This window comes from Tympanuchus pallidicinctus, unplaced genomic scaffold (assembly GCF_026119805.1).
Source record: "Tympanuchus pallidicinctus isolate F22 unplaced genomic scaffold, pur_lepc_1.0 scaffold3, whole genome shotgun sequence".
Classification (NCBI taxonomy): domain Eukaryota; kingdom Metazoa; phylum Chordata; class Aves; order Galliformes; family Phasianidae; genus Tympanuchus; species Tympanuchus pallidicinctus.
In genome coordinates, this window is record NW_026294747.1 from 87336976 (window position 1) to 87359668 (window position 22693).

At 37.1% G+C, this 22693-nt stretch overlaps 1 long non-coding RNA gene across 1 annotated transcript; it reads left to right on the forward strand.

Moving 5' to 3' along the window:
* The first annotated feature begins 7074 nt into the window (after nt 1-7074).
* LOC128086715 (uncharacterized) lies at nt 7075-18661 on the forward strand. Its single transcript, XR_008209497.1, has 6 exons — nt 7075-7352; nt 14893-14955; nt 15508-15633; nt 16669-16899; nt 17708-18550; nt 18630-18661. It is a non-coding gene; the product is annotated as an uncharacterized LOC128086715 (long non-coding RNA).
* The last annotated feature ends 4032 nt before the right edge of the window (nt 18662-22693 follow it).

Here is a 22693-nt window from a genome sequence, read left to right on the forward strand (position 1 = left end):
TGTTACATTTGCTGCTGGATTTGGTAATTTTTTAGTAATTAAATTGTTCTCATAAATATCACTAAACCTGGCTTTACAGCCAGAGGGAATGTGAGTATCTACAGCAGAATACTGGGATGTTATACAACAGTGAAAGGAAAACTGCATGGAGCAGGATTGAGCAGTAGGACAAATACTGGTTATAGACAGAGCTGCAGAATGTCAGTTAGGAAAAGGAGGGAACCCAGAAAGTAAAGTTCCCTTTACTTTGAAAGGTATGTAAGCATATCTTACATATCTTTCTGATCTGTCTGATCAAGAGATCAGACATATGCAGAAAGTCTCATAGATGATTGTAGTAGGTGTCTAAGAGGCATAGTTATAAAAAGAGGACAGTAAGCAGAGTAGTCAGAGATTTAAAAGGGCCAGAGAAGAGCTGAAGTCTCTAAATGATTAGTCCTGAAAGGAACAATACGCTTCAGCTTCCAGAATGCAAGCACCCAAATGGAATATGATATGTGCACAAAATTAAAAATTGGTTTTATGTTGATAATTTTAATACTGATAGTTATAAAAGCTGTGGTAGATACTTATTTTCCCTTTTTTATTTTTTATTTCAATATCTTAAAAAAAAAAAAAAACCCAGAAAATTAAAAAAAAAAAAAAAGGAAAAAGTAAAAAATTAAAAGATTATTAATATGCTAATGAGGATCAATAGAAAGCATTGCGTTGCTGAATCAGCACCATGAACATAAAGCACAAATATTTAGTAAGAAAAATCAGAAAGTTATTTTGAGACATAACCAATTTGGGGTGTTGTTTTTTTTTCCTCCCTCAGATACATTCTTATTATTTTATTTGTATGGTGTGTTTGTTGTTTCTTTCAGTTCGTTTGTTGCTTTTTTTGTTTTTTCTTTTGTTTTTCTTTGTTTTGGTTTTTCTATGGGTTTTGTTGTTGTTGTTTTTTGGTTGTTTTTTTTTTTTTTTGAGTGCTCTTATGAGGACTCAAAGGAGAAACTCTAAAGTAGAAAGTAGCTGCATGAAGATGAAAATGGTTCTGTAACTTAGTAGGTATTTGTAGAGAAAACTGTAGAATTATTTGGGGTATTTAACAAGACATTTTAATACCGTAAAATATTCTTTCAGTTTATCAGCAAGAATTTTCTGCATTTGGCATGTGGAATTCTGGTGAGGTTTTGTATGACAATCAGCTCCAAGACATAGAGGAGTTTCTTTCCAAGGTCCCCCACAGCAGAAAAATGATTCTATTAAAAATTTACGTAAGACTGAAGTTCCTTCTCCTGCAGTGCCACCAGTGACAGGGAAAAGCAATAAATAGCACAGGACAAGAACTGCCTTTATCACTGTTTTGGACTGTGGTTGTTGCAGAGTTAAGCAGAATGCCTGTACTTTGACATCAGGATTAAAAATAACCACAGAATGTAGTGATACTGGGAAGAGATTGCAGAAATATACCTGATTTTTGAAAAGGCTGTCTTTGTTTTGATAAATGTCACCACTAAATGTCACCTCACATTTAGAGCTATAACACTGGCAAAAGGAAAGATTTCACAAAGCTGTAAACAAATTAACAGGTCTGATAATCCCTTCCACTCCTTCTCTTTCACAGATGACATTTCTGCTAGAAGGCTCTCAAAAAAATGTTCTCTGATGTGTATTTCAGCATGTCCAAACCCAGCATCACTGTGCCTTGAGATTTTTTTGGCATAAGTGTCTTTGTTTTTCCACAAAGGAAAACAAGGCATGGAGATTTAGTTATTCTGTTTACAGACTATTTAAAAGAAAGAATCTGAGGTAAAATACAGATATGGATATTTTTAGGTTTCTCTTACTGTTGATGCAAAACACAGCACCAAAGCTTATGGAACTTAATTGGCCCAATATCCTGAAAAGTTGTGGATGGTTTCCTGCAGCTAGTTGAAATAGTCGTAAACCTAATTTTTATATCTTGAATACGAAGTACTCCAAACCAAAACCTTACCTCAGCCATCTGCATCCTGATCACCTTCATTGTATTTTGTATTTTCACTGCTCAAGAAATGGCTTTGTTCTTTTGTGCTTAGAACCACTGAAACTTAATGGAGTTTTCAGAGAGTGCCTTGAATCTGTGCTCAGGCTGCAGGCCCATTTACACGATGGATATTTTAATCCAAATTTTAAACTCTTTAATTGCTAAGCAGAACAACTCACAGAGATCTTGAAGATATTCATGGCCTTTGCAATTTGGGAAGGCTTGGTATCCCATCAGCTTCCCTTGGTGGCTGGAACACATGTGGCCAGCTGGCTGTCCCTGGCTGAGGGAGCAAGTTCTGCCTCCACTTTCTGTAAGGCTGGGTGAGCTATTTTTTCTGAGGGACATCTTGGCATCTGCAAATAAACAGTGCTTTCAGGAAAGCCTGTGTGTACACAGTCTTAGGCGTTTACACAAGGACAGGATGCTTCTGAACAAAATGCTAAATTTAGACTGAAACTTTTCAGCCACCAAAAATTTCTGTTCAAAATAAATCTTCTTTCTTGCTCCAAACCATTTTGAAATCTGTCCTCACAAGCTCCTAAAATCTATGTGCTTAATGATTTTCTCCTTGAGCAAAACAGAATGAGTGTTTTAATCAGAATCAAAGAAAATGTAAATGGCAAATAGAGCAAATCTACTTTTTGTTTGTCTGAGGTGGTCTTCCCAGAATAACAGTATGACAGACTGGCTGAGGTGGGTCCATCTGGCCCAACTGCACCTCAAGCAGAGACACCCAGAGCAGGGTACCCAGGACCATGTCCAAGCAGCTTTCTGTGGAATACGAAGGTAATAAGTGGTGTTTGAGCTAATTCCAGGGCAAACTGGAGGACAATGAGGTGATTTCTAAGCAGATCATACTAATGCCAAACTATTAAAAAAAAAACAACAAACCACAAAACAAAACAAACAACAAGAAACAAGTCATTATATGTCATGTAAGTACATATACTTCATTATGTGTACTAGGAAAAAGCAGATACACATAAAATACATAGCAGAGGAGACTGTTTTCTTTCAAGAGAACATATATTTTTCATTTCCTGGATGCACCAAAATTTTTATTTTCTCACAAAAACTTTCTAGTTGATGTAGCAAAATGACAGTATATTACCATATGTATTGTTACACAAACATTATTACATTTTATAGGAGGAAAAACAGATTTTGCAGATGCAGGAAAAGGATAGGAGTGGGTAAATAGAGAGAACTTCAGTATCAGTTGCTGAGAGAGAGATCTTTGAAGCCCTCACTTTTGTGTCATCAATGTTCACATTGACAAGACATCAATTTTGAAGTCATTCAGAATGTAAGTATGTGGCATGAGATTAATAATTTTGAAATCTTATCCTCTATTATAAGAATGTAGCCACAGAAATTGTGCATTTCTGTGTGATCAGGAAACAACTCAGGCACATGTGGCTTGAAAAGCAGAGGAAGGTGCAAAGCTTACAGCATGAAAGACATAAGACAAGACATCTGAAGTTGTAATGGGGATAGAACTGTGTGCAACCTCTATGACTAGTTGTACTAATCCTTCTGTATGATTCTTCCTTCATCTTATTGCTGCATACAGTGTGCTCTATACCCCAACACAGACTGTCTTGATTTGGGTCTCTACACAAGCAGGAAAAGCAGAATTTCTTGATATTTCTTAGACATGGAAACAAACTACTTGAGTTGATTCTAATTTTTTAATCCTGTTGAAGTCATCACTGGATAAATATGGGTGTTACTCATAAGATTTCCTTTGAATATAGTCATTCTGGCTGCAGAAGTTCAGCACTTTCTCCTTTCACATGCTAATGTAGATATAAACCAGTAAGTTTGCATAAATTATAGGAAAGGAAATGAATCAAGAGTGAATCGCTGCTTCCACCTTTGAAGACTGAAAGCAGCGGAGTTGTGAAGCACTTTCCAAAATAAAAATCACTATGCACTCCTCATTATGATAAAGCCAACAAGTACAAATCTGTTTTTCCAGGCAGTATCTTAGAGAGAGGTTCTATGGGGTCTGTCTCCAAGAGAAGAGACTGTAGCAGAAATTACAAATAACATTCCAGTTACTGTGTAGCTTCTTTTTGAAGAGAGCATTTTTTTTCTGAGTATATACCTAATGGGTTATCTCAGCAGCCAATGTATGTATGAACAATGAATGTATGTACTGAATGTAGCATTTCAGTTCTGAACATTCAAGCCATCTGTGTATTTATGCCTCAGGCAGCAGCTGTAATTTCATTAGGCAGAAAATAATTTGGGTTTGCTGTCACTGATAGCTGGGAATAATTCTAAAGAAAGTAAATGTACAAGCTGTCCTTTAATAAATGTATTTGTGTGGTGGAGAGGGTAGAATTAACCTGACAGATGGCATGAAAAATTCACCAATTATTTTTGGCTAAGGCAAAGCCTTTGCTACCCTGCCTATTTTCAGTTTTAAGTCCCTGAATGTTGCAAATTTTGACAATGTATCTTCTTACACAAGATTCTTCAGAGCAACAATTCACTGGTATGGTGACCAGAGTGAGTGGGGGTAGCGTGGTGCCTACCTCCACTGTGCAGGTAGAAAAAATTAAGGCATTGGAACCCCATTCTGTCCAAGTAATGGGGAGAGGAGAGTAGCGGAGCACTTCTCACCTTCGAGTTGCTCTTGGGAAGGCACTTAGCCCAGATTTCCTCGCTGTAGCTTGAGCAGGGATTGCAATAGGCTTTTTTACAGCTACACTGTGTTATTGACTAGTGTGGTCATGCCTTGTTCAAATCCTCACGCCTTTTGTCTCAGAAAACATTGTTTACCAGAGAAATCTTATTTCTTATAGATTTAGTTCCCTTGTTCATTCTAATAAGCCACTATGAAGATCTACTCTTCTGTTCTCGGAGATGATGAACATCAATTTCATCTCACTCAAGAAACTACGCACTTTCCCCGTAACAACTCTAGAGTACAGATAATTTCTGATTAGAATTAATTATATTTATTAAATCTAAGATGTACAAATACTTTTTTAAAGGATCCAAACTCAATTATTTTACTGCTAGTATCACTTGATGATATTAAACATAACACAGAATTTCACAAAGTATTCTTTTTATGGTATGTGAGCATGACTCCAGTCTTAGAAGAAATTCTTTGCTGTTTGTATTTTGTGATGCCAGACTTTTAGGAAAGGCACTGTATGCAGGGGAGTTTGCTTTCTGCTTTCACATCTGTAATAGGAATTTAACTCCTGAGATTTAAAGGTTCCCTGTGAAGCAGGCATGGCAAAGCAGGATAACATTCCTGAGGTAAAAAAGGGATTCCTTCCATCTGATTTCATGACCTCTATCTAAGTCCTAGCCAGTTACATGCATACAATAAATAGTGCTAAAATATCTTTGCTCTGTATCAGTGATTTCTTTTGTGGTGGGAGTATGGACCGTTAGGCCCTTCATAATCTGATGCTACTCAGAAAAGAAGGCCTAATGTAAAGTTTAATTGCTGGTAAAGCCTACAGTAAATATTTGTGATGTTCTTCAACTCCTTTCCCACAGTTTTGTACAACAGAACAAACAATAGCAAGCTCAAGATTCGAATGGAGATGCAGAAACGATGCCGTTGAGATAAGTTTAATGTTATGTGCCTAACGCAGTGTTACCAGGATGAAGCTCCCTGTTGCAGAGATAGATGACCAACTTGCAGCTGAATTCTCTGTTAGATGAATCACAAAAAAAGTTTTCCTAGTGACTTTGAAGGAAGAAGAGATCAGCTGCCATGACTTCTTCATTCTGCATTATCTCTGAGACCTGGAAGCATGATAGTTCTCAACATCTCTCAGGGATGCTTCAGACCTTGAAGAAAATACTCAGCACCTTTTGGTTCGCACCCAGCCATGTTTCTTAATGGCTACACTAAGCAAAATATTTGTCAGAAAGATATGACTGTAACTGTTGCGTAGTTGTAATAGACGCATAGTAACCATTCTCATTTCCCAGAAACATGAGATTTCAAGTGGGCTCTGAGCTGGCAAAGCAGTGAGTTTTTTCTTTCTCATTCTTTATGGCAGAACAGGTAATATCTATCTTCTCCACTCTGGAAGCCCCAGATAGCTCAGGAGCCTTATTCTAGCACAAGCTGTATAGACAAGTGCTGCAAAGGGTGTTCAAATAATAATAAAGGCCTGCAACTTCATGTTTGAAATCAGTTTGAAAACTTATATATACCTTACCATACTGAATTTAATGAGCCTGCTTACCTGAAATATATCATGGGAATGTGTGCGTGCATGACTCAGACCTTTGACAGAAATGTAGGTGGAAGAAAAATATCCTGAGTAAATATGCTAAAATGTTTAACAGTCAGATGCTACAAGCAAGCCCATCCTCCAGGCCATCATTCCTTTTGAAAAGCTATCACCCTTTATTACAGTGGAGCAAATGGAATTCTGAATGGGCATGGCCACAGCATAAAGGGATGATGAGTACCCTGCTACCTGGCAGGGCAGGCCAGGGCAGTGGTGTGATAACTGTGCCAGTCACTGGGAATTAAGAAGTAAAAGGAAGAGAGAGAAGGCAGCCTGAAGGCTTTCTATGCTACTTATTTGAACACAGAAATGATTGAGTACATCAGCTTAAGGCATATCCAGATTGCAAAAGCATATATATGTGTGGTCTGAAGATCCTTTGGTTTGAAAGTCCATTGAATGAATTTCATTCAAAAAACTCATCAGTAAAATCTCATTTCTTACTATATTTTCACTAACCTTCCAAAATACAAGGAATTCTCCCGAAAATGTTCACAAAAATGTTTTAAATCCCATGTACACAAAATATATTCAGAGAAAGCTTCTTTTGTTTTTCAAATATGTCTAAATTATGAAAGAAAAAAAGCAGGTTTAGTAAGATTTTTTTGTAAGGGGAAGATTGTAAATGGTTGTGAAACAGTCCATTCACAGAGCCTTAGTTTTCCTTTGAAGAATTCCTTTCTGTAAAAAACTGGAGATTCCTGTGGTGCTATGGGCAGAGGAGATTCTCTTTCAGTGTAGACAGAATGTGGGATACAGTGCCACAGAGATTTATTGACTGTTTTTCTGGATATGAAGGTCTCTCTTGCCTCCCATAGACTCCTTTCTCTAACCAGCCAAATGTCAGGAAAAAAATGGCACGTGTAGTAGAAATGCTGTCACAGCTTGAAACCATGATTGAGCACCTGGTACGAAGGCAGGACCAACCCAGGGCAGCTCAGGTGCAAGCTATGCACCTGATCAGTGGATTCAAGACCCACCCCTTCCCAGACCTCATTTAAGAGTTGGCAGTGGAGGTGAGAATATTGTGCTGGAAATCCCTGTCTACCTGAGTCCTTCCAAGGGTAAGTACATTTTTCTTCCTTCATTTTTGTCTACAGCTGCTGTATTTGAGCTTGTTTTAATTTGTTGTGGCCTAGGACTTTTCTACCCCTGCTATTATTGCTGTACTTTTCATCATGTGATGCTGTAACAATGTGGAAGAAGGAACTGGAACTGGAGTAGTAGCGTCTGGATCCTTAAACAAAAGCAAAGGCTATACAGTTTTCTTCAAAAGAGCAAAATATAAGGCAAAAACTTCAGTCATTGCTCCTCAGCATGCTCTGTGTTAAGGAGTTCTTGAGGAACACTGTCTAACCATGGTTTTCTGGCTGGAAAGGATGCTCATTGGGTGTAAAGTTTGTTTCCCAGAGGAAAGCTGCTAGAACAGAAGACCTTATTTTGCTATGGAGCCACAGAAGCTGCATCCTTTGCACAATCTTTATCCAGCTAATTATTCATACAGATACATGCCCATCTCTGGAATATTGCTAAAGGAAGAATGAAAGTACACTCAAGTAAACCCCATCTCAATGAAGTACCGAAGTGTTAATGTTCAGTCAGGTGAGGCTTTAGAGTAAAATGGATGAGGTGATCAGTGTTCTGCACATTACAACTGAAAGGTTATAGTGAAAACTATAACTTTAAAAAAAAAAAATAATACAATCCTTTGTATAAAAAAAAAAGTATCAGACAGCGGCCTTACTTTTGAGCTGTGTGAGATGAAAAAAAAAATCTGTAGGTAATCTCCATGTTTGCCTTACTGTAATTCATCAAGGAGTGCAGTGTGTTGCTTTCCCATTCTAGAAAGCAGTCCCTTGCAGGTATCTTATACTTGAAGGGCTCTCTCTGCTGCAAAAGGAGTGTAAGCTGTGCTGAGATGTGGTAAGCTTTCTGTGATGGACATTTTCCATACAGCGTGTACAGGGAGCTTAGATTATTACATTCTCATTTTTATAGGTTACTTGACACCATTTCTGCATTAACTGATGTGTTGATGTATGCACATACTTGGAAGTTCTCCTGAGCTGTCAGATTTAAGAAAAATGGAAAGTTCATCAGTAGTCCAAAAATGCTTTTTGTGAGCCATTGTTGTTTACATTGGACTGCTCACTCCAGGGGTTATTTTGGAATGTGCTTTGCACTGGGATTTGAGGTTTTTCAATAGGGAAACTCCAGTTAATATTTACGTTCAAAACATTCTTTTTTAGTAAAAAAAAAAAAAAAAAAAAAAAAAAAAAGCCAGAACCATTTGGGTATTTATCCAAGATGCATTTTGTTGTTGTGCGTTCAGTACTTTATCCTGCTGTGCTGTATCTCTTTGTTTAAGGTTTGAGTATAAGATATGTGGTATGGGTCACTGAGAGATTTTATTTGTCCTCTTTTTCCCACCTCACTCCTCTCCAAAAAAAAAATATGGAAATTGCCTTGATAAAGGGCCCAGTCTTAAGTAAATGGCAGAATAATATATATATATATATATATATATATATATATATACTATTATTATTTATAATACATATCTGTATTATATATAGACCCAGCTATGCATGGTTGCTGTGGGGTTCCATGTTCTATCCATATTGTCCAGGGCTATTTTGGACCAGAAGACTTTGGAAGACAGTAAAAGAAAGGACTAAAACTTTCTCAGGAAAAAATATTTTAAATAGCATAGAAAGTATTTAACATCCCACTTCTTCAACAGGAAGAGGTCTCTTTAAAGCACAAACAGGAATGATGATTATATGTTGGTTAGGTGTAGTAAGGGAGTCAGTAGTCTGAGATTTGATGCAGAGTTATGATTTTGCTTAGCTGCAGTTAAAAAATGATAATATCTTAGCTATTGTACAGTTTCTGATTTCCTGTGAAATAATTTTAAGCATGAATAGTTTTCATATGCCAATAGCAAAATGCTGTTAGGTCTAATATATATGATTTAATATATCTATTGTATGTAGAAGCACAAGTACAGATTTCTAGCAATCAAAGTGATGCAAAAAATCATTTCTACGTAATTACAAAAAACAGATTACTTTAAACTGGATGCTTCAAACCTCTACTTGAGAGACTGAAACTTAGAAAATGCAAAGGTTGACTCATTATACTGTAGCTTCGGTCAGTACTTCTCATGGTGCAAAGGAATGAATTCCCTAACAAATAAGAAGGAACACAATATCTCTGTTGCAGCCCAAGTTTAAGATGCATGCAGTGCTCATGTTTGCTGTATAGAAATCTTCTCTGCTTCACCATCATTTATAGTTAAGTCAACTAAATTAAACTTACTAAAATGTTGCACTAGTTTGTTCTCACCCATACTATGGAGAATAAGAGGCTAAGAATTGGTCTGAAATATTGTTTCTTTCTGTGTTCTTCACTGGGAGACAGAAAATATCTTGGTTGGGTCAGAGTATGCTTTTATTTCAGCATGACCCATTTAAACTTGGGGGAAGGATATTGCTTTCAAATGGGTTTTTAACACAGACCACAGAGAGGCTATTCTGCAGTTTAAATTAACAAGGACATGCCTTCCAAATTGTATTCTGAACTGGATCTGGCTTTGGTAGGGAAGAGAGGTTTGTTGCTCCCACAACAAGGGCTTATGAAACATTTTAATAAACAGTAAGGCTTTCTCTGAAAAGAGTGCCTTGACAACCAGTATGCAGTACTCAGATATATGCATAATACGTTCAGACTGAAAAGCCATTGTATTCTAAGAAACCATGGCAGACTAGTGGATGAAGTCCTTATTTTCACAGTTTTATTTATATATATATATATATATATGTATATATATATATATGTATGTATGTCTCAAAATCTTATCTACCACAGTTTCCACTTGTTCAGGTTACCAAACCATATCACTTGAAAAACATTTGAATATAAAAACTATAGCTTCTTGAAAATCTCTACAAAAACATAGCTTTTGATATGAGAGAGTCAGGTTAGACAATCATAAATAAGTCTTACCAGACCTCTGCCCCATTCTAGGCTTTGAATACCCTGAATCTGACAACTGATGAGACACATCCAGCTCAAAAAAAAGCTGGAAAGCAATATCAGACCTTCTGGATACAACATGGACTTGATGTTGAACTAGTTTACTTTTTCAAGTCCCAGGATGAAATGAACTGTGTCAGAAGATGTTGCTCTCTGTATTGGTGCGCTCCTTAAAGTACGAAATTTGTTTTGTTTGCTTGCATGGAGGCTTAACAATGTAGACATTCTTTTGGAGTATGGTTCCAGATTTCATGACTCACTGATGGTGACTTTTTCATTTTATTTTCCAAACTGTCTCATTGTTTACTTCCAAAATTTCCATTGACTTCAGAGGAAGTAGGATGGCGCCAATGAAGTTCTTGCAGCTTAAGAAATCTGTCCAAATTTGTCACTAGCTTGAATAATTTGGTTTAAGAAGTCCTTTTATATGCGGGCTAATTGCTATAGTAATTAATACAACCATTTGTATTTTCCAGAATTCTTTCTCTTTTGCTCACATTATAATTATATACGTATTATCTTACATCAGTGATTAAATTAAAATGCTTTCTTCTTAACCCTTTAATTAATAACCCCCGATAATGAGCTGTAAAGCACTGTCCAGAGTAAAAACTAAAGAAAATTATGTGAAGACCACTTGTAAGAGCATGTTATCTTTTTTTATTGCTGGATTTCAGATAATGCCCCAGGGGCTTCATTTGGGTGGTCAAGTAACTCTGTACGATGAGTAATAAACAAATAGTTCTACACCCAATTCTGTTTTACTCCCACTGAGCTGAAATACCTTATGCAAGTAGTTCCACTTCAGTATTCAGGCATGCAGTTAATCCTAGCTATTTATATGGCTTGTTACCACACCCTTAAACAAAGGATACAGTAGAAAAGTAGAAATCTGACCGATAAAATGTTTTTTTTTGGTTTTTTTTTTTTTAAAGGCAAAAAAAAAAAAAAAAGACACTATATTTGTGACTCAGGGCCATCTTTCATGGCCCTGTTCTATATTGTCTTTCAGCAGTACATGTTTAGTAATATTAATGAGTTCAGCTTGATTTTTATTTTTTTTCCCCTTGGGAAAAATACCTAATTGAGACCTGCTTGTTTTACTTTTGCTGCTACTGAAAATCATAAGACCCACAGGATATTCAGAGCTGTGGGATGCAGTTATGTTGTAGGAACTGAGTATCTTAAAATCCTGTCAGATTTTGCAATTTCATATGTCAGAAATTCTCTTTTATTATATTTTTAATTATAATTTTTAGTTACTTTTCCTTCTAGCCACCCACTCCAAAAGAGTGGAAAGTTCAGTGGAAAATCTAGAAAGATTTACTCTATTAGTGTTTTAACTGAAAACAGAGTTTGGCAGCTAATCTCCTCCCAAATATCTAAACATCAGCAACTACTCTGCTTCCCCTCTGGAGCAAAATGTATGCTGTACTCTAGACAACAAAACACAGAATGTGAAATATGCATGCATACATTTTGGTGTGTGCATACTCTGGCAAGGCTTCTTAGAAAGTACAACTGCAGCTCAAGTTCAATGAAAAACTGAATACTATACTGAGTACCATACTATCTGCTTTTTTTTAGGGGTCAGATTTTCACCACCACCCCACCCTCCCGTTATAAAGGCTAATTCATCAGAACTACAAATGAGACTTGATTGATACTAATCAAATATGGAGGAGGCTCCAAACTGAGTCGACTGGGTCAAAATTTCTGAAGGAAATACACTGGTACTTCCATCATAACCTGACTGGACTTTATCTGCAGGCAGAAAATATGGTAAACTTCACTTCCCATAAACATTTAGGAATCATAAAAAGTACTGTATGTGTAGATACCTTCTGAACATTTCATAAGGTACTCGTGTACATGACTACCCTGCCAGTACATGCTGATAAGCAGCAGTCTCAAAGGGTCCTGCTACAAATTGCCTTTTATTGGGAATACTTTTTTCAGCTTTCAGTTTAGCTAAACCAAGAATTAAGAAAAAAGATCTGTGGCTGCTCAACCACTTTAAAAATTGGATTTAGAAGATCTTTTGCAGCTGTGGCTAGCACTGTTTTGGCTCTACATTGTGACTGAGTGCTACCATCTTGTCACAGGTCTTAAGCATAAGCAACTGTTCTCCTTACTTTAAGATTCAGCTATCCAGTATTTAAATGTAGCTGTATAAAAGAAAGACTGTGTTGTTGTGCCTTAAGAAAAATTCCCTCAGGAATAAATTTCTCATTGCTCCTTTATGTTCCAGGGTAGCAGAAACATAATGAAAAAATGTATTTGAAAAACGTCATTGTTCACACTTCTAAAAAATAAGTAAATTAATGGTTCTTTCTGGGTGGGCACTGTTTCCACAGCAGGATTTCCAGTAAGGTCCTTCTTTGTCATCCAAGAAACTGTCTAAATGGACCAAGGAAGATGACAGCTACTAACCTGTAAGATATATTTGTTGGTTTTAGATGTACCCAGCTGCCTGTTAAGATACTGTCTTGAAGCTTTTGTAGCTTAGCTTACCCAGTGCTAGTTCTATCTAATTTTTTTTGAAAGTTCAAGGCATAGGCTGTGTGTTGACAGGAAGATTGGGGTTTTTTTTCTTTTTTTTTTTTTTTTTTTTTTTTTTCCAACTGTGAACTGTGGTTGAGTGAAGGAGACTTTTTTTTTTTTTTTTCTTTCCCGTTTCTCTGTTTTCTTGATGAATTTACTGAGAATAGCAGAATTTCAGTATCTTCTCTCCCCTTCTCCCCCCAGATCTTAAGTCACTTAAATGGTTGCAAATCAGATTCTTGTTGTCAGAGTTCATTAATTCAAATTAGTGTAATAAATTGTACATTTTTGGTTTGGCCCAAGGGAGCTTTTGAAGTCCTTTTTGCCTATGGATTCCTCAGATGCTAACTATTTTGGTATTTCACTGTAAAGTAGTCTATGAACAGAATGGCAGTGAGAGGGGCTTGACAAGAAACAGAAGTATGTAACACAAAACACCAAAGTACTCACATTTCCGTTCACCTCTGCTAATAATTTTTCTCTTTTTTTTTTTTTTTTTTCTATGCCCCAGAAAGTAGAACTTTTATAGCAGGCACCCCAAGCCTGTTATGAGCCTCTCTGTAAGGGCAGCTGTTGCTTCATTTAGTACAGAGATCAGAAATACTTCCTTTTTTTCCCCAGATACAGCCATAAATCTCAACAGAATGCATCAACTCCAGTTCACTGTGCCACAAGGCCAATTGTTTCATTTTCTTGGTTTCTTTGAAGTCATCTGAGCAGAGGAGGGAAGTGATTTGGGACATAGCTGTGCCCTGTGATGGAACTCTTTTTTTTTTTTTTTTTTTTTTTTGAGTTCTGAAAACATCCTCAGAGTGTGCAGACCAGTCACATTGCTATTCTGTTTACTTTAGAGAGCATTCATTCTTTTGAAGAAGCTACTGATGTCTTGAGTGATCTATTCTGAACATAATTTATTTTTTTCTTTTAAAGAAAAAGGTGCAAGGCATGAAATGATTTGTTGACCATAGCTGCATCACTGTACAGTGATGCTGTCAGCTCCACTAGCAGTATTTATGATGATAATGTGCTATGAAAGATAGGCAACTGTACTTTAAGGTCTACATGCAGAAACATAAGGCTTTGCTATACTTAAAGAATGACATGAAAACCAACCACAAATGTGTAGTTAAAGGTAAGGGACTGTAGTATTTCTAACTCCTGGAGATTCAGTGGAGCATCTCACACTAGAAGAGATGCATAGACCCTGAACAACTAGAAGTCCATAAAGAGGCACCTAGCTAGATGATTGCTACCTCATAATATCCTTCTTCAACAAGCAGTAAGAGGGCAAGATGCAGCATGTGACTAAGGACAACTGTACTGTACTCCATGTCCTGGCAATCACACAACTCATTTAACTGCTAACAGTTTTTAGCACATTATCCTCATATAGGCAAATCCAGATAGAAAGATGATGGGAAACATTTTTTTCAGTGACTCAGGTTATCTGTATGCTTAATGAGGGGGAAAGCTCTGCCTTCTTTCACATAAATAAATAACCACCATGTGCCTAAAATTCTGTCAAAATTATAAATATTTTATATGAAAATGTTTCAAGGCAGATGGTTTATCTAAAAATAAATGCTATTTCATTTCAGTGAGAAGTAAAAACATATCTGAAGACATTAAAATGGAAAAGAAAAATACTTGGGGAATCTGCTTCAATTAGAATGGCATTAAAGAGTTTGTTACTCTATCTCAATTTAAGTAGACATGATGTCACGCTAGCAGACTGGTTTTAATTTCTTCCAAATACCCAGTTGGGATGATTTATATCTCAATATTTCTGGCAAAGACACTTAGGAGAGTTGACTATCTTTCCTGAAAAGCATAAGAGGCTTTTGTTGACTGAATTGGGGTGAAGAATATCTACGTGCATTTTTAATTAAAATATAATGAGCTGTTTAAATTGGTTACTCTTAAGCTTCTCCAACACAGGCCTGATTGTAGCTCTATCATTTTCTAAAGAAGGCCTTTTAACTTCTTTTTATTCTGACTTTGCATTTTCTATTCACTGTTCAGTTCTGGAAGAAATTTACAGGATGGAACTTAGGATGGACAAAGAACCTTGTTGACCCTGCAGGTGTAAGTACTCTGCTGCAGTTTTCTATCTCTTCAGACACAGTAGTGCAGCTCTTTACCAGAAGGCTTTTTTAAATATTTCTTTTTTAAAAAAATTATTCTGATTTTATTTTTTTTTTTTGGTAACTCTTACTGAGCAGCCACGCATGGTGTTGTTCTGGTGCAATGGGAATGAAGTTTCTCAACAGACTAAACCAATCTAAACCAGCTTTGCCATGATCTTTCCTTCCTTTCTCTGGTGTTCTCCATTCCTCTTATGCTGGCATTGATGATTCCCAGTGACTTGGAGCTGGTTCAGAGGACTTAACAGAAATCTATTAGGGTTCTCCATAGTTTCAGAGCTAGCACAAGAGAGGAGGTGGAGGACCCAAAGCAAAATATTAAATTGTGATTATGTCTGTGCTTAGATTGGCTTAATTCGTCATGGAATTGAAACTTGAGGGTATGGCAAACACTAACATGGGGGACACAAACTGCCAGGGCAGAAAAGAAAACTGGAAACTTCTGAACTGGCTTTTACAGCAATGCCAGTATCCTGAATAATTTCATCCACAGGGTTAAGATCAGCACAGATGGAGCCCAGAATCACTCATAATATGGTCTGTCACAGTTTGGTCCCCTCCATGTCCCCGTGCTGTCTGCTGCAGCACAAGAAGCAGAGGACCAGCAGATTTTCCACAGGTAAGAGACTGTCCTCTGAAGGAAATCTCTATGGATCATGCTCAGATAGGGAAAGAATCTTAAGAACTCCCATAAGTAGCATAGTTTTTGAAGACGCTGCCTGTTGTATGACTTCAGTGCTTGAGCTGCTGTCTTCCACTTTTTTTGTCCTCAGTGTATTAATAAGTATTAAGTGCTAGCCCTGTTAGTTGAATTCTTTCTTCAGGTGACTTTTGTCTGGGATAGTTTTTGTGCTTTTTGCAAGCAAAGCTGTACAATAGTGAACATTCTGGATGCATGTTCATCCAGTAAAGGCTACTTGTGCTCATGTAGAAAAAATACACTCAAGCCTACGAGGACAACATCATGTCTGATGTATGGAGAAGGGCTGTGGAGTCCCTTGGCAGGCATAGCATTGCTAGAAAGAGTTTTTTAAACTCTCTTTTAAGGAGTAAGTTTAAAAGCAAGCATTGCTACATTCTCAGTATTTATGCTTTGAGGAGGATAATAATTTCAGAATAAATTCAATCTCTGTTCGAAGTTGGAAGGGTTTCTTGGAAAAGTCTTAGACAACTCATTAGGGACAAAATTAACAGTGGCATGGAGGATTTCAATTACTTTACATACAAATTAATCTACAAGAACAAGGAAGAAAAAAATGTCAAAATGATGTCGCTTTTGTAAGTTGATTGCTTTGGCATATGTATTTCTCTGTGTTACTCCATAATAGCTGCCATAAATTTAATGTAAGTTTCAATATTTTTAATTCAGTGTATTTGGCCTGACTGGGAAGACAAAGATCAGTGGGAAATATTAAGTATACTTACTCAGAAATAAAGTCTAAAATATCACTGTGCCCTCTGGATGTTAAATTAAGAAGGAAAAATGAGTTAAATTCTGGCTATGACCAAATGTGGATGACAATAGTTAACGTGGGATTCCCATCTCAGTAGAAATTTACTTCAGCATCAGCGACATTCAACAATTGAAGGAAATAGTGGAAATCAATAGCAGGATTTCCTTTGACAATTCACTTTTATTCTTTCTTCCCTTAAGTCCCTTTTTTCTTGACTAGTAAAAATTGTATACATCAGTGGCAGCTGGAGGGAATGTAACTTTAGGTCTGAAAATACCTCAGTCCATCAACAAGGAGGTGTGGCAGCTGGTTGCTGCTGTCATACAGGAAGGAAACTGCAGCCTTCACTTTGAGCCATGAGAAGCAAGTCAAGAAGGGGACACTCATGCTTACACTGTGAACACAGTGGGGCCAAGATCCAGAGGAAAATTGTGAGTAAAAGATATCATCACGCAAAGTTGCTTAGTCACTTGTTTCCAGCAGAAACCACTGCATATGTAGGTATGTTCACAACAAGAAAATGAGATGCTGCCTGTACCTGCTCTAGCAGGAGTATCTCTTTAGAAATTAAAACTCCCTCTTGAAGATCCAGCTTCTCCACTCCTTATTCATAGTACTGTGAGCACCCTAGAAGCTGAACTAGATCTCATTTCTGGGTTTTAAATTTAATCAGTTTGACCAACACTGTCTTGTCATTTTGGAATGAAAAATCTGCAAAAGGAAATAATGGGAGATTCATTTCAGAAGGGAATTCCTGATATTTTTGTTTATAAGACTAATGCTCCTACAGTAGCTCGTTCTCCTCTGCTTCACTGGAGAATAAGTCATGAGATGAAGATCCCAAGGACAGGAGGAATGGAGATATGCTGCACTTGGGTGGGAATTATGATGGACCTTTGTAGGTTGGATCCTGTTACTTGCTTTGGGCTCACATCAGAGAGATCAGCCTTCCAATCAGGCACTGTGTGATCATAGCTAGGATACTGCTGGGGATGCCTAAGCTGCTACAGTGTGACAGAAGCTCTCCACTGTGATCAAAACCATCTCTGCAAGAGAGTACATGGCTTAACCACATAATACACCTCCAAATAAAGTCTTTTGCTATCCATTAGCTTTACATGGTTTTTGAAGTTGCTTATGAACAAAAGGTAGGAAAGAAAAAAAAATTATTAAGACAAGAATAACATGTTCAGAGCTGTAGAAAATTAATACCTGTTTTCTATTTCATTTGTTTTTCAGAGATCTACAACATCCCATTGATGAGCTATGTGTGCAGCTAGCAGGAGTGTTGCACAAGGCAGCTGAAGGATACTGAATCAACAATTAATTGGCTGCCTGGCTTTTCTTGAGCTAGCAGCAGGGTCTAAAGAAAAGCACTTGGAAGAGCTCAGAAAGATTATTGTGAAGGACAGTATCTTGTGCAGTAGTCCTCTTACACAGAGAAAAACAGCAACAAACCCAAACCTTTAGAAATGCAAGTCATTTTTCTTTAGAAGACTGCAGGAGAAGCAGTGCTTTTTAGAGGAAACGTGAGAAAGGAAGCTGGTAAAATTCATACTATGGCCCATTCTCGTGACACATCATACAAGAAACACAAAGAGAAGTTGAACATCTTGCACAACAACCATGCTATCTTTCATTACATCCTGTACAAAATATAGCTAAATGTACTCACTAAAAAAAGTAGTTAAACAGTTTTGTTATGAAAATGTTATTAGTGCTTTGACTTGTATGTAGATAGGGAAAGGAAGTTGTGACTTCTGGGTGGAATACCTACCTTGACTCACAGAATAATTAGGGTTGGAAGAGACCTCTAGAAATCCTCCTGGCCAGCCTCCTCCCAGTGCATGTTCCCTAGAGTAGGTTGCACAGGAAAATATTTTGGGTCTTGAATATCTGCAGCGGAGACTCCACAAACTCTCTAGGCAACTTACTCCAGTAATCTGTCACCCTCAGAGTAAAAGAGTTTTTTCTCATGTTCATGGTTTGTTATTTGTGTTTCAGTTTGTGCCCGTTGCCCCTTGATCTCCTGTGGGCCACCACTGAAAAGAATCTGTGGGCCAGCCTTGCAGTTATTTGCAGGTATTGATGATAAGATTCCCCTCAGTCTTCTCTTGTCCAGGCTGAATAACCCCAGGGCTCTCCATCTTTCCTCATACAGGAGCTGCTGCAGGATTAAGTCAATCCTCTGGAACCTAGAAGTTCCCCATCTTTTTTGAACTGTGTAACCCAAAACAGAAAATAATAATTGAGATGTGGCCTCATCAGGGCAGATCAGATGGGGAGGATAACATCCCTTGACCTGATGGCCACTCTCTTCTTAACTCACCCCATCATACCATGGGCCTTCTTGGCCACACACCTCATCGTAACATGTTATTCGCCAAAATACCTCCGTCCTTCTCTACAGTGCTCCTTTCCAATAGCTCAGCCCCTAACCTATATGCAGTTATTTCCTCCAGGTGTCAGATTCTTCACTTGCCTTTTTTGAACTTGCCCAACTTTCCAGCCTGTTTATGTCTCCCTGAATGGCAGCACAGCCTTCTCGTGTGTCAGTCACTCCTCCCAGTTTCATATGATCAGCAAACTTGCTGAGGTCACAGATGATGATGCAAGACCAGACTCTAAACAAGACCAGACTCAGCACTGACCACTGGTGAGCACCTTTAGGCCTCCAATTGGACTCTGTGCTGTTGCTCTCAGTCTTTTGTGCTCTGTCAGCCAGCCAGTTCTCAATCCACCTCAGCCAGTTTTCAGTCCACCGTACAATGATGTTCAGACTTCTTTCACAATGCTTGGAATGCTTATTTACTTAGTTAAGAATATGTTGATCTAGAATAATTATAAGAATTTCATCAACTTCTTCATTTCCTGATTTAATATTAAGGTTTGGGTGTTGTGATTTTTTTGTTGTTGTTTTCTAATTCATTTCATTCTTGTGATTTTTTTTCCCCTCAAATAAGGTAAGATAAACATCAAGCTACCATCATATAGATAGTATTAGCTATTATCATTATGACTTCATTTAATGCACATAAAGATACAGACTGAAGTTCATCATGCATTACACCTGGGAAGGATATTCAGAGGACCAATTTGAATTCAGTATAAAAAAACATTAATATTATTGATGCTGAGATTTTTCTGTGATCCACTACCAGAAAAAGGACTGAGACCAGGTCTTTTATTTCTTCCTTTCTAACTCACCACGCCAATACCATGCCACTTCACTGCAGCTAGTATTTAGTAGTTTTCAAACAGCATCCCCTTCACTATAGTAAAACTCTTTTATTTTAAGAAGAATTATTTATTGGGATCATTATTGGGATTATTGGGATCCCTGTCTCTCCAGAATTACATGTTCATGATGCAAACCTTATCCAATGACCATTTTCATTCACACAAAATAAGAAATCTTTGTCTGTAATGCTGCAGCTCTTGCTTTTGATTATTTCCCTAACTAATGGCTTCCGAAAAAAAAAAAAAAAGTCAGATCAAGTAACAAAACCTATTTTCTTTTTATTTCTATATCTATTGAAAAGTGCTTCATTAATTCATACTTCGTTAACTTCCATCTTTCCATCTGAACATACTGTTCTCTGGTTTGGGGGGGGGGGACACAGAGAAACATTTGCACACTGTGGCCAAAGCACGTGTACAAACCTAAGACACTGTTAAGTCATCCTTTGAGTTCTGAATGTCATTAATAAAAGCTGTTTTTCTTCCATCAGTGACCGAAGCCTCCATTAAGACTAAATGACTTATATAAAACTGAACTCACAATCCAAAGCCTTAAGGGAAACATCCAGAGCACAGATGCACCACTGCTTTTCAAAACGTTTCTCAATGACTGATCTCAGCACAGATCGATGGATATATGAAATGTGATATGATCGTACTACAACTGGGGCCTAAAATAAGCAAATAGGCTTGCTTGGACCAACTTGCCTCTCACACTCATATCATTGCAGATTAAGACTTACACTGAATTAATTTTTTCTAACAAATATTAGAAGCTGTATCAGTTTCCAGGTTCTCATGAAACTGTAAGTATTTCTAAATTCTAGGTTTAAAGCTTTTCTTCTTTAACTTAAACAGCAATAAACATGGCTTTCAAGAGACTCACTGTAAAGGTGTGATCCTCTTAAAAAAATATTTTTTTTTTAAAAGGGAAAGTGTGCACATCCAGCCACTTACCAGGAAATCATACAATATTCTTGATTACTGAATTGTTAACATACAGGACTGATATTTTCTACTCACATAATACACCCACTTCACCTTGTACGCTTGAGAAACCTTCAGCCCTCTTATAACTATTTACCAGTATTGCTGACTAAATGATGTAACCTGAGAGGTGACCCAACATCTCCTAATGACAACAGAAATTTCCCCATGCTTTAAAGGATTGCTTTTTAATTTTCTTTTGACTGTGTAAAATAAGCCAAACTTTATTTTGTGTTCATTTTTCCTTGAGAGGAAAACTTCCTCTCAAGGAAAAGCTTCCATTAAGGTTTAAATAATTCCACAAACCATAACATGAGCTGATTTGTGAGGTTTAAAAGCTAGTGAAAATAGACACCCTCGTGATTTCATTTTCTTTGCTGCTTATTTACCTGTGTTACACAGGTAGACAACTACCCAGATTAGGCAAGTAGATATCTGATGTCTAGAAGGAAGAGAAGTAGAGAGAAAGGGAAAAGGAGAGATTCGTATGATCAACAGGACAAGAAACACCGATTTCAAAGGTTGGGAAATTTAACTTTAGTAACAGTATTAGAGTCCTATATGAACTAGATGGATTGAGGGCACTACTAAGGCACTTGACTAAGCAGTTTAGAGAAAACACTCAGGAAAACAATTTTAGAAACCTTTTTCTTCGATAAAAAAAAAAAAAATTGAAGATTTGAGATACATTTCAAGATCCTAGATGGCTTTTGCCAGACTAAGTTCCTATTGAACATTGTCATCACACATGTAAGTCAGTGGGAAAAAGCATGAGTGAAGTCATAAGAGTGAGTTATGTGTTTGCCAGCTCTATAAGGAGAGAAAGGATATTGCCAGGTCATCACTATTAACAAGTTCTCAGACTTCTCATGCATGCTGTGAAGGACTAGGTCATTGTTGAAGCTGTTGAAGCTGCAGTCCATTTCCTTCAGAAACCTGAGACAGGAAACAGAAGCACAAGGGAACAAAAGAAGCAGCAGAAGTCCAGAGACAGTTCCATTATAATCACATGTGATTTTGCAAAATATTTCCCTTCTCTTCCTCCATAAAAATACGTACATTAAACAGAGATAAGCTGCTCAAGGAGGAGGACTTCAGTCTTTCATGGATTTGCCCTTTTTTACTTCATATTCAAACTTTTGACACATGATTAGTATTACTTATCCTTGCAAGCAAAAAGCCTGAAGTGCTTGGCTATTCAACCAGGAAAGACTGATAAAACACACACACACACCAAAAAAAAAAAAAAAAAAAAAAAAAAAAAAAGCCCTCTGGATTCCCTCCCTCTGATTTTAAAGGGCATTCAACAGATTTATTGCTTAAAAATATAATTTTTTAAAATTGTTTCTTTTTCCCTGAGCTAAGTATTTGCCCTCCTTTTTTACTGGAAAGATACCACCACAATATGGCAACTGAGTCAAGATTAATAAGTCAGTGTTATTGCTGAACTGAAGACACTAAAAGAATATTTGCATTCCAAGGCTCCACTGACTCCAGTAAGCTCTGTACTGAGATCTCTAGGGATGACATAATATTAAACTAAACAGGTTTTCCAATAATCACAGTAATTCATCCTTCCTAGTGCAACAAGACATATAAGAGATCACTATTAGCCAAGAAACTTTTTAGATTATTAAATACATTTTCTCCCAATTAAATGCACTGAGGACACATTTTAATTGCTCCCCTCAGCATTTATCATTGAAACAAACAAACAAATTCTCATTCCCACTGAAATGGTTAAATGCTGAAAGTTATCAAGGACCTTTTCATAATAGAATTGGCAGTATTACCCCTGGGCTAATGCATACAGTAAAGGAAATTAAAAGAGGCTGCAAAGGAAAAGTAGAAGTAGAGCTGGCTCTTACCGAGTCAATGGCAAAAATCCTTAGCACTACAATAAGACAAGAACAAGACCCAACAGCATGAATTTACTGCAAAGCCAAAAGAAATTTTAAAACATAAGTAATAAAGAACAGCAAAATGATGAATCCTAAG